Source organism: Takifugu flavidus, chromosome 7, assembly GCF_003711565.1.
Source record: "Takifugu flavidus isolate HTHZ2018 chromosome 7, ASM371156v2, whole genome shotgun sequence".
NCBI classification, from domain to species: domain Eukaryota; kingdom Metazoa; phylum Chordata; class Actinopteri; order Tetraodontiformes; family Tetraodontidae; genus Takifugu; species Takifugu flavidus.
The window spans coordinates 11040633-11053040 of NC_079526.1; the positions used below are offsets into that span (position 1 = coordinate 11040633).

A 12408-nucleotide genomic window follows, 5' to 3' on the forward strand; every position below is an offset into this window, starting at 1 on the left:
TGTGAGGACTTTCATAGACACGATGCACTAGCCAGCTCCTTATCGTAATCCCAACCATCAAAACTCACCCCCTCACCCAAATCCTGACCCGAATCTAAACCCAAATCTCATCCCAACCTAAAATCACGTCCTTCGAATTTGTGAGGACAAGCCAGAATGTCCTCACTTCCCCAATAGGTATTTACTTTGCTAATGGAATGGACATTTTGTTACTCAATGTTTTGCAAATACCAGAACACACACACACACACACACACACACACACACACACACCATCCTTAAGCCATTTGCACACCAACACCAGATTACACATTAGTGGCATCATGATTACCCATCTGTAATTAGCCAGTATTTCAAAGATGACCTTGATGAAGAGGCCGCTCACTGATTGGACTTTTACCCTCAGCAAATCAGTGTAAGTTTATAAGTGCAAAAAAATAGAAAGCAAACAGCATGTAATGTAATTTCTATGAAGTACATTAGTGTCCAGTCTGTTGTTTACGGAAAATCTCTTTGTGCTTTGTGGTCACCTCTTATATTCCTGTCGTTGCAGTAAAATGTCATTCTCCGTGCACTTTTTATGAATACTGGAGATGAACCGTGGATCACCAGTGACATTTCGGTCTCATCAGTATTGGTTTCTAACCATTTTGGACAGAAAAAAAATGCTACTGCTGATTAAATGCTGAATACAAAATTGGAGAATGGCTGTATGTGAAGGCCTGGCCTGCAAGGTTGTTTTTAATTTTCTGGACATGGTCCAAACACAGATGCTGTCTGATCTATCCAACAGACACATTTTCATTACAGCTCAATTCAACTGCAACATAGAGCCTGTATAACTCTTAACCAACATTTTTACTTTAACTTCATTTAACCTTTAAACTGTCAAATATTTGCTGCACGGAAAGTCCAGCATAATCAAAAATAGCAGCGATTCCTAACCCAAGGTGATTTACTGGAACCACTCCGGACCCCTGCTTTGAAATCGCTGCCGCAGCAAAGGCAGATTCATCTGAAGCACATGGGGATCATTGAAAAAGTTACTACTCGTTTGTTCCTCTCTTAACTTTCTATTTACAGATACGTGGGTTTGTCAAACTGCAGAAATGTGGTCATATGTTTTTGCTCCGAGGCTGCTCAGATGCTCCGCTTTCCTGTTCCTGTTTGCCTGGTGTATGCGTGCGTGTGTGCATGTGTGTGTGTGTGCGTGCGTAAGCACATGTCTGCGGGGCAGCTGTGTCCTCGATATGTAGGGACCTGACCCAGCTGTCACAACCCATGCTGTGGGAGGTCTCTCTGAGAGCAGGGAATAAAATGCATACATTCATCTCCAAACAGGATCTGATAGGAAACTGCCACTATTTAATGTAATTTATGTGAGTCCCCTCTGAACCCGTATCAACTTTAATTCCTCATAGTATTTGGTAACGTTAAATGAGATTGGACGTTGGAATAAAGCTTCTTTGGCAGGCTGCGTATTTTCTCCAAGTCGCGCACTACTGCGGTGACTGTTCGGAAGTATAGAAATAGCATTTTAATCCCTGCAAAATGAAAGTGCAGAGCACTCTGTCTCTAATCTAGAACTGCGCAGCATTGCTTCTTTGAAAACTGAACGTATTCCACGAACTGATGGCCGTCACAATGTTTTTAGCTATTTTTGTGTTATAAAATGAAGAGATCTATTCAGAATTTTTGCTCCCTGGGATTTTCCTTTTGTATTTACACTGCAACAAAATAGCACCAATGGTGGAGTTCACTATTAAACATAAAACATTGAGACTGTGGAGGCATCTAAAGCCCATTTTCATCCATTTTTGTGTCACACTGGAAACTGTGCAGCTTATTTAATTGTGTATCCTCCTCGCCATCGCGCACAGTGCTCACAGCGCTGTGGGGTTAAATATAATGCGGACGAAGCCTTTAAAGCAAATGCAATCTGAAAGGCTGGCAAAGGCGAAGAGACGCAGCTGTCGGCGAGGCCTGTCTTTTTTAAGGGCTGCCCCTAATGATTGGAGACAGTTGGCAATTACGTAAGCATTCACTTTTAGGCCATTGGGCCGTACACAGTGTCGAGCCCCCCGGACCCTGGCGCACATGCGAAAACGGGAAGATGAGCAGAGCAGGAGGTGGAGGAGGAAGGTGGGGGTGGGCGAACAAGAGCCGGAACAGAAGAGACGGGGAGCTTGCCAAGAACCAACAGGGGAAAAAGTGTTGCACGTGCTGGCGGATGGAGGCAGAGCGACATATACAGAGGGACGGACGGAAAGGGGGGATGGAGGTATGGAGAGTGAGATGACAAAAGAAATGTGAGCGCAGATGAAAGGGTGGCGGGACAATGTAGGAATAAAAGATGTGGGGGGAAATGAAAGTGTGGGGAGGAGAAACTGCCATCACTCTGCATCACAGCTGTTCTAGGCTGCATTAATTACATGAAGAAGAAAAAGAGGAAGAAGAAGAAGAAGAAGCAGAAGTGGCCTCAGCCTATTGTCCATTATCCAGTAAGCCCAACACTCTCACTGGTCTGGTACTGGATGAGGGTGGAGAACGTCTGCAACCCAGAGCTGGATCAGCAGATGCAGATGACACAAAACAACTGTTGGGTGTCGGGGGAGCGTGGACAAGGTCCAGGAGAAGATCAAAGAAGTGAAGCATTGTGGGAATCTAACAGACACGTTTATCATTTGTCATTGAACCATTGTAAAGGCAAAAATCATTTCCTAAACCTCTCTGTTTGTCTCCAAATGTTTTTGCCATTGTGGCGTTTGTCTGGTTTGTCAAGGTCAGTGATTGTCATGGAGACCAGGAGTTTGCTCTGTTTTCAATACAATAAGGGGCAGGAAGCTTTTGACCTCGCCGTTTACAAGTAAGAAATCACATAAAAATGGTTTGCAAACATCAGCACAATTAGTTCACTTGTCAGGATTCATTAACAATATTTACTTTATTTTTGATAGTGTTTGTGCGGGGCATGAAGTGCATGCACGCACTGTGCTGTAGGTACGTGTTGTCGGTGTTGGTGTGAGCTCGCCAAGGTCAGAGCGTGCGCCTCAGCACGCTAACCGGGCTAACTGCGTTCCTGGGAGGAGGATATCAAGCGTGTTCCCCAACACAGGAGCTGTCGCTGGCCTTTACTTGATGAGCAGACGTATCAGGGTGCTTGAGAGGCCTCTCACAGGTGAGCCCTCTCGTCTCTTATCAAGTATGTACAAATGTTATGGAGCAAAGGGCCTTTATGCTCCTGTTCTCTCGGTGGCTCTCGGCCGGCTGGTTCCTTCGCAGTCATCCTATTCAAAGTCAAGATTGATCGGATTTTTAGATATTATCTTTCTGTTTGTCTCAAATGTGTTTAATCCTGATGAATCCACAGCTACCATGTTATTAATCAGATTAATTTCAGTTTAAAAATAAATTCGCGACCTGACCAACACGTGATGAGCATCGAGGCGGCACTGAAATGGAAACTCCGTCCTACCCCGTGAGCATCTCGCTACATACAGTACTTCTTACTAGTCCTCGCCATATTTTCATGCCCTTGAGCCCATTGTGTGGGCCAGCAGGTCCTTGGGTGTGAACCCGCCTCTGCTCCGAGCATGAGCTCCCAGCTACAACATTAGCGTGACATGTTGTGCACGCCTTAATTGCGCTACAAAAACGAAGGCATTAATTCTAAAAATGAATCATCCTGCATTCAGGCGTTAATTTTGACAGTCCTAATTCTGTGACTACTATAGAAGCTTGGGCCGTCGGCTCACAACACGTGCAGGATTTTTTTTAACTCATCATTTTAAACTGTGTAACAGTTTTAATGGTCAAGCTACAGTCATAAAATTCATCTTCTACGTTAAAAACACAATCAAATAAATAAAAAAGACAATGGAGAACAAGGAGAATGTAATATGAATAGAGGTCTTATTGCATTTGCACATGGTGTGATGGAATGTGTGTTATTTTAGTGCCCTTAGTAAACGTATGGCGGTGGGAGAAACTGCGGTGAATCTTTAAAGGGCTGAAATCGCCTTGTGGCTTATGTGATTAGCTACTCGGGGTGAGGCAGCGAACACTGTGAACGTGTCCATAAATGTCCCTGCGAACGGTTCTGCCATTTACGTCCCTGAGCAATGAAAACAAGGCGGCGATAAGCGGCGTCATTTGTGCGTTATTGTGCAGAATTCAGGTCTAATGAATGTAGGCGCCTTTCAAAGAAAAATACACCTGCACCAATTGTAATATGATTGTAATGACTATTATTGATGGTAATTACATACTAATCACAGCAGGAGCTGTGCTGGAAATGCCCCCCCCCCCCCCCACACACACACACACAAAAAAAGCACTGCAGAAAATCAGATGTAATACTACTACTGCTACATTTGATAGCGTAGAGCATGTTTGATTTGAATTCTTAAAACCCTGTTTAAACATATAGCGTGCTAGTGCTAATGTGGAGTGTTCGTGGTTCTTCTCTACAGCCATGGAGACCCTCTGATTCTATTGCGATGAGCGAGGTGCCAGTGGTGGCTGGTATCCACTGGCACGCTTTGTTTGTCTGTTTAAAGCAAATGTCTGAGTGAGGAAGCTGCAACAAAAGGAGCTGTGTTTATTCCCTCAGACAGCCCTGTCACATTGGGTTTGTATACGCAGAAACATTATCTTAATAGATTAAGTCTCACTCGAGAGAGAGAGAGAGAAAGTGAGAGCGGCCTGGCCGTGACGCGTTTAATGACCGCTTGATTTACCGGGTATTTTACCATTGACCAATTAATCCTTTTGACTTTCATACCTGCGTTTATATCCGTGAACAATATCGGACAGCGTGCTCAAAAAAGAGGGCCCAATCCACAATCAACCATCACGTATGATCATAAATCATATATTTATAATCCTAATGGGCCCCTGTGATGAAAGCCTCCATCCATCACAGGCCAACAATGCCACAGAACAGCCATCCAGCAGACAGCTGCTTTAAAGCCCGCAGACCTCATTTGCATCCTTCACTTCCTGCATCCTTCGGTGCTGTGTGACATGCCAGCCAGTTTGTCTCCCGTCTCATCACTTGTAAATTCCAAACGGATTACCCCCCCCACCACCACCACCACACCCCACCCACCCACACCAGAGTCTTCTGACACGTTGGTAAGGAACCGCTTCGATTTTAAAATAAATAAATAAATAAATAACTTGCAGGGCGGCTTGTCAAGCTGCGATTGCTAATCTACGAAGGAGGATTTGAATAAGTCCTCGGTGGCTCTGCTCTCTCTCTCTCTCTCTCTCTCTCTCTCTCTCCTCAATCTCTTCCTCATCCCTCGCTCAGCAGCAGACTTAGAAGGAGGGCCCCTCTTCGAGAGCCCATCGCACTAAGTGAGATTAATTTCAACATCATAAATAACCGTTAGCGGGTCACCACAGGGAACTTAAAGACATTCCACTTTAGAGGGAGAGGGGGAGAAAACGTATTTGACTCTGGATTAACCATTTCAAGTTTAAATTCTTAATCCAGTCATTGTCTCAGCACCCACTGCAAAGCCAGAAGGGGGGACACCACCAACGTGTGACTCCTATTTTCCCCCCCTGGGAAGAATCAGGAATAAAAAATTACATATACAAAAACTGTGCACGGCTTAATGACCTCATTAGAGCTTGACTTCCTGTCCTTGCACATTTATGTTAGATAAATGTGAAATGATTAATCAAATTAAATGAATAATACCATACTTGAACAAATGAATGTTTGCAGCCATAAATGCATTTTTAAAAAAACAACTCAGAATTCATTATTTATTAAAGCTTCAGCCTTGTAATTTACTGTAATAGTCTTGATTTTCAAGACCCAGTTTTGGAGTGGGAGCGTTCCAGTTTGCTGTTTTCACTATTAACGCGGTTACACTGAGTTACTATTAACACCGAGTTAATGGTGTGTGTGCATCTAAAGCTGCATTATGTATTTTATATTATCAAGCAGTGCTCATACCATGTTAACCTCAAACCTATTAGCTAAACGAAGCAGCGCTGCTGAGTTGTGACATCTGACAACATCAATTTGCTGTTTAACCGGCAGATTTTTACCTGGTGAGACACAGGAGACAAAGATAATTCTAAAGTTAAAAACAAACACTTAAAATCTTCCTGTGACAGAACCGATCCCATTCACAAACATCTTTAAGTATTAAAATGCGATATATTTTCGTACTCGTGCACCCAGTGGGCCCCCACCCCACTCTGCATTAAACAGTCACGCGCACATTTTTGCAGCGAAATCGGCACAACCCGAGCGAACAACGTCAAATTCATCACATCTAATTTCCGAAAACACAAATACCCGATTTCTCTTTTAAAAAAATTGGAAAAAGAGCACAAGCTAAGCGGCATTGCACTGACCTTAACTCAAACCGCCCTCCCCGCTTTCCTGTAGCTGAATTCCTGCGTGTTGCTCTCTATTTATTTGAGGGTGTCAAGGCCTGTTCCGCCTTGTTTACTGTTAAGAGGATGAAAATGAGGAGCCAAATAGTGCTCCATTTATAAGCCTGTTTATACATGCTAATACCGAGGGCTGTTTTGCACCCACAGCGGCACTGCTGGATGTGACTCAATCAACACAACGGTGCCCCCAAACACGTCTTCGCAACCTTAGAAACATGCACAAAGCCAAATGTTGATAGTGGCAATGAGCAGCAAAATGGCTTCAGTAGATACAGGGACATCTCTTCATTCTTCCGAGGTGTTGACGAACAACTGTTTCCGCAGGCAGAGCGACCGTCTCCCCGTGTGAAGTGGTTTAATCTGCTGAGCAGCCTTAAAGGAAGCACATTTCTCAAATGGAAAAGCCACACACTGATATAAGAGGGCCGATTTGTGCTTAGTTGGCTGTCACACAAGGGAACTTGCTACCCGCAACAACACTTATGTCAGATGATATATCACCTCGACAAAGTTTCATTGCAATCGCACCCGGGAAGAATGCTCTAACCCTTATGGCGCGAGTAATGAAATTCTCTTTTGATATTTACTGCTTAAAGGGGTCGTCAACAAGAGCTTCACATAGATGTTTCATTCTTTCCTGGAAACACAGGAAATTTTCAATGCGTGCCGGCGGATTTGTTGCTCCGGTGGGGACGAAGGAAAAGGACAAAGTGAATGACATCATCGCTCCCTCGGTGACATCATTCCGCTCTCGACCATATGGCTTCATGTCCGAACACACAGCAGCTCAGCTGTCACTCCTTTTCATTGCTTCACATTTGGAAATCAAAATATTTATATGTATATACATACACCGATTTTTAAGAGTTTTTAAATATCTCCCGCCAAATCATGCAGCAACCATAGTAGGGGGAGGAGCTTATTGTTTTCTGCCACCAGAAGGCGACCTTGATGTGGCAAGTTTTGTTCATCTTACGATGTATTAAGCTAATAAAAATATGCATTACAGGCGATTGTGATTCAAATTTAAACACAAGGGCCTCTGGTTAGAGAAGTTTGATTTACATACTGTTAGAGGAGCCTTTATTTCTGTCAAAAAAACCCGTCAGAACTTTTGTTTCAGTCCAGATGGAACTATCTGCAGGCGTGTGAATACATCTGCATATTCCAGAGTTGAAAAGTCCACTCGCCCCGGGATTTGGTCAGACTGAATTTCCTCTTGGCCAGTCAAACCGGTGTTTACGTCTGACATCATTGACACAGACAGCACCGATGTGTCCGGTAGGTGCCCGGGATGTCTGAGATGTCCGGCTGGGAGAAAACTCGCTGCCCTCCTCCTCTGCCAACACTCGAGGACACAAACAGGGCTTTTAATGCGAGTTGACATGAAGGTACGAGGTATAGCGAGCGGGTGCTCCGACACCTGAACAGGACCACCCCCCTCCCCCTCAGGAGATCTCACTTTTTTGGAGCGAATGATGATAATATGGTTGGTAAACACTGGCGCCGTGGACCTCCCATGTTGCTGAATTCGTAAGTGACAGGTCTTGACAGGGGAGACTCTAAAACCTGCTTAAATGGTTTAAAATCAGAATTTCTGATTTCTGAACAGGGTGAAGTGGGCGGGTACTTCCTGCCTCCACGGAGCACTTTTCAGCACCTCCCCCGATTCCACCGCAAACGGCACATTTTCTTGCCAACACATGGCTGAACTCTGTCTCATGGTGTTTCACACGCTCGTAAGCAGCACAGTGCCTCAAACAAACAGCTTGTCCAAATTGAAATATAAATAGGTAAGGATAGACGGCCGAGGCAAAATCCGCAATACCTCCAGAGCGCGTGTGTGTTGCCCTTTTTGTCATCCATCTTGATTTGCTGCCTCTCTCCATTTGTACACAGTCACTGCGTCCTGCTGCCCGGTTATGGGTGCCGTTTTCCCAAGGAAGACACATCCTATGGGCAGACAGACGGACAGATGGGCGAGCGTGACACCCATGCAGATTTATTATTTGTGCAGTTGCTCAGCTGTGTTTACCCTGGACCCTTGGCTGAGTATTAGGTAGCAGCGCCCAGGACTGCAGCACCACAAATCCCCTCCATCGCCCCTTCCAATTTTTCATAACATGCCCTCTGACACTAATAATCCCCCCCCAAAAAAAAAATCCCCACAGTCGCTTTCCTCAAAAAAACACAATTCAAAGTGGAAGCTTTATTTAAGGGGGATTTAGCGCTAATGTCGTGACAGTTCCCCAATTAGGTCGTCCCGGGGTGAAGTCATCAGGAGTGTAGGAGTGCTCCCTGCTCCTCCGAGGATGGAAACATTGACAGGATTTAGAGTTCCAGTGGCTTGACTGGCGGCGTGCAACTCCGGGACATACGTTTAAAACGGTATATATGGGAAATAGCATCCAAATGGGACTCAAGACAAACACCGCGGCCCTCCTAACAACCTAAGGAAGGTTCACATTTCCCCTGAGGTTTCTTTTATGGCTGTTTTACGGATGGAAGCAGGGAGGGAGCATGTGTTTCATGAATTAATCCACCCTGAAATGTCAAGCAGTGACAGGTTCCTGTGTACATTGTTGGAATCTATCAGGACACGCATGTATTTGGATCCAAATAATCCAAATCCAAATGATACAGTCCTGTTTGTTTACTGGAGGCATTTGAAGCTCGCTGGAGGAATCAGACCTGAAAACCTGAAATTGGCATTTAATATTAGCTATTTTAGTACTTAAATACAACATATATGAAAGGTCAACCTTCATCATATTCAGCGAAACACAAGCAAAACCAAGTCCAAAACTTTTGTTTCCTGACCCCCTGCTGCAAATCTATATAGAACGGTTGGAATATTTATACTATCATATAAAGATCATCCTTTTTCTTCTGGCCACCTCCATTTTCCTCCTTTCTGATGTCTGATAAATGTGACATCCTGACCGTGTGGAAAGGGCTCGAACTCATCTGATTAATCTAAAGCGTCTGAAACGGTTAAAAAAGGAAAGCGTCGTGCCCATCCGTCCTAAAGCTCCCTGTCATTGCCATGTTATAAAGCCCACTCCATAATGATCCTATTTTGTGCGCTCACTCACTGAAATAATCTGTGCCGAAAGCAAATAGCCTGGAACTGGTGATTGCCTTTGCCAGACGTTTTCTCATTAAATTCCCAGTGAATCAGGCAATTACCAATTCACATACGTAGCATTTGAGGGTTAGCGGATGAAGATGTGGGGGGGGGGGGGGGGGGGGGGGGGGAGGAGAGAAAGAAAAGGCCAGTTGCGACTGTGGCCGACTATAAATTCACACTTGTCTAAATAAGTCCACCCTGTTTATACTTAAGCACTTTAGTCGCTGCAGTATCCCACAGATAGTAATCCCGCATGTACATTATCCCCTGAGCAACCCCCATCCTGCGCAGCTCCACTTTTGATTTATACCGAGTTAAAACCATCCCTGTCACACCAACACCGCCGCAAAAAGTGCCATCGAATTTCACGGGACATTTCATGCCCCCGCAACCGCCGGATTAAAATCAGTTTGAGTCGCCCAGTTTGAGTTAAAAAAGTCAACCCACACGTGTAGTCCAGGCATTAAGGTGCTCAGCTCCAGGCCTGAACGGGGTGGGGGGGAAGGCGGCGCCTCCGTCCAATTGGGACATATGTTGACGAACGCTGTTCACGCTTCACATCTTTTATTCATGCTTGTTAACGATGTAAATCATGTGTCAGTTGACATGCTCGGGCCGATTAGCACATATGGATGCATTTTTACGTGTTATTGAGGTCACATTAGATTCGAGCTGCGGTGGATTAATCACGGTCAGGGCTGATATCGCGGCGAGGGTGAGCGCTCCTCATTTAAATACTAACGAGGCCAGTAAAGACGAGCAAGGGGAAGCATCATGGTTCCACCCGCGTGGACGTGAAGTACGGCGGCCCGTGTGCACACGCGTGCCGTCACACATATGGAATGTCAATCAACAGGCACCGATGCACGTGAACGCAACGTTACCTGGACACAGTTTGCAGATTTGTTGCTTCCGTACATGCAAAATGTGTCAAATGTAATACACACACCCCTAGAATGAAAAATTTAACAGAAACGCAACATCCTGTGACGTGACACGACAAAACCCAGACTGTGGGGGCAAAAGGTAAAAATGGAAAAAAGGAGGACGCGACAAAAGAACTGAGTCAAAGAGATCCTTAAATAAAAATGATAAAAAAATAAAAGCCTGGAAAATAAATTCTAAACGGACTAAGATGCCAGGATCTAACAACCGTTTGCATCCCTGGTGAAAAGAGCACAAAATTAATTAGAAAAATAACTCATTAAATGATAATTAAGCAAATAATGGCTCTAAATTAAAATATTGGAATAATCACATGAGAGCAAGTCTTTAAAAGTGGGTTTTGAGAACTAACCACAAACAATGTCTAATCTTCATAGCGAGTCATTTCCAAAGCTGAGGGACTCTTATCACAAATCCCTTTTTTAAGGCCTGACCTTGGAGCAGCCTGGAGGGCCACATCCGTGCACGTCACGCCGCAAGACGTCTCCTGTGGGGTCAGCAGTTTGGATAAATAGGTCAGAGCTGGAGCCACGCGAGCTTTAAAAGGGATCTGTAAACTCTTGAGATGCTTCTAAAGGCAACGGGAAGCAGAATTTGGGACGAACAGAACGAAGGCCTCCGTTTGTGTCAGAAACATTTTCTACGTTGCGGCGCTGCAGATACGGCGCGCCAGCGGCGTCGCCGACGGTTTGATGCACACGGGACTTCTGACATGAGTAATCAGCCCCACAATGTCCTCAATCCTCTGTGTACGAACATTAGGTTAAAAAAAAAGCAGCGGGGTGCTAACCTTTGCCATGTGTTATTTGCATTTTATTTTCCTTCCCACCAGCTCTATCCCTCCCCCCTTTTTTTCTTGCACTGTTTATACGGCCTCAGACGTATCATGATACGCCTCTTTTAACCTTTTCTCCTAGAATCAGAGTCCTCCTTATCTCACCGGAGGGCTACGTGGTTATATAAAGGTTAAATTAAAAACAAGACAATGTTGTTCTTCGCCATCGACTAGCTTCCCACCACCTCATACATAAAGATCTGCATCATCCCTCCTGGAAGGAAAAAAATAAAAATAAAGCCTTCCTCACAGTCATCCTCTCAAGATCAAATCAGAAAGCGGCCCGAGATGCGAACAGCGAAGGGAACCGTGGCTCCGGCAGCCTGTCAGCTCCGCTCAAGTCTTTATCTTTTTCCCATGTCTTTCCACAGGGAAGGCAAGTGGTGGAGGGCCCTGCCCGGGGAAGGCGGAAGCGTCCATTCTAATATCCTGTCTGGAGCGTATGCCTGCACGTCTATCTGTGGATCTGGCTGGATCTGGTGCGGGGAGGATGCAGCCGCACTGGTATCTGATGTTCTCCGCGGTCCCCCTCGCCTTCCACATTCAACACGGACGAGAGGAGACCCGTCTTCAGGGAAAATTAAGAATCGGAGGGGGAGCGATCCGAAGAGTGTCGCATTGTTGGCCCTTCAGCAATTTAACAAATAGAAATAACAATAGTTGTATTAGCTGAAATAAAATATGGCATTATGTATACATTCATCAACATCCAGGGTTGGGATTTTACAAAAATGATTAAAGAACACAAAGCTGGTCTTTGTGTGTGTGTGTGTGTGTGTGTGTGTGTGTGTGTGTGTGTGTGTGTGTGTGTGCGTGTGTGTGTGTGTGTGTCTGCATAAAAAATACAGTTTTTAAAATTAAATTGCATACAATAAATCATGAAATATCAATTATGTCACAGATGTCGCCAAGTAAATCACTTTAATTTTAACATGAACGTGATCTGACGAATGGAAATCTGTACAAAATATTTTCTATTCCTTGTTTGATCCTTGTGAATGTGCAATTTTGTCGCAATACTTCCGATGCATGAGTGCTTCTATTAGTTGTCTCCTCTCAGAGATCAAATATAGCTGTT

At 44.7% G+C, this 12408-nt stretch overlaps 1 long non-coding RNA gene across 1 annotated transcript; it reads left to right on the forward strand.

Moving 5' to 3' along the window:
- Positions 1-1205: 1205 nt before the first annotated feature.
- Positions 1206-12143, forward strand: LOC130529255 (uncharacterized). Its single transcript, XR_008951525.1, has 4 exons — positions 1206-2866; positions 2958-3004; positions 3041-3178; positions 11702-12143. It is a non-coding gene; the product is annotated as an uncharacterized LOC130529255 (long non-coding RNA).
- The last annotated feature ends 265 nt before the right edge of the window (positions 12144-12408 follow it).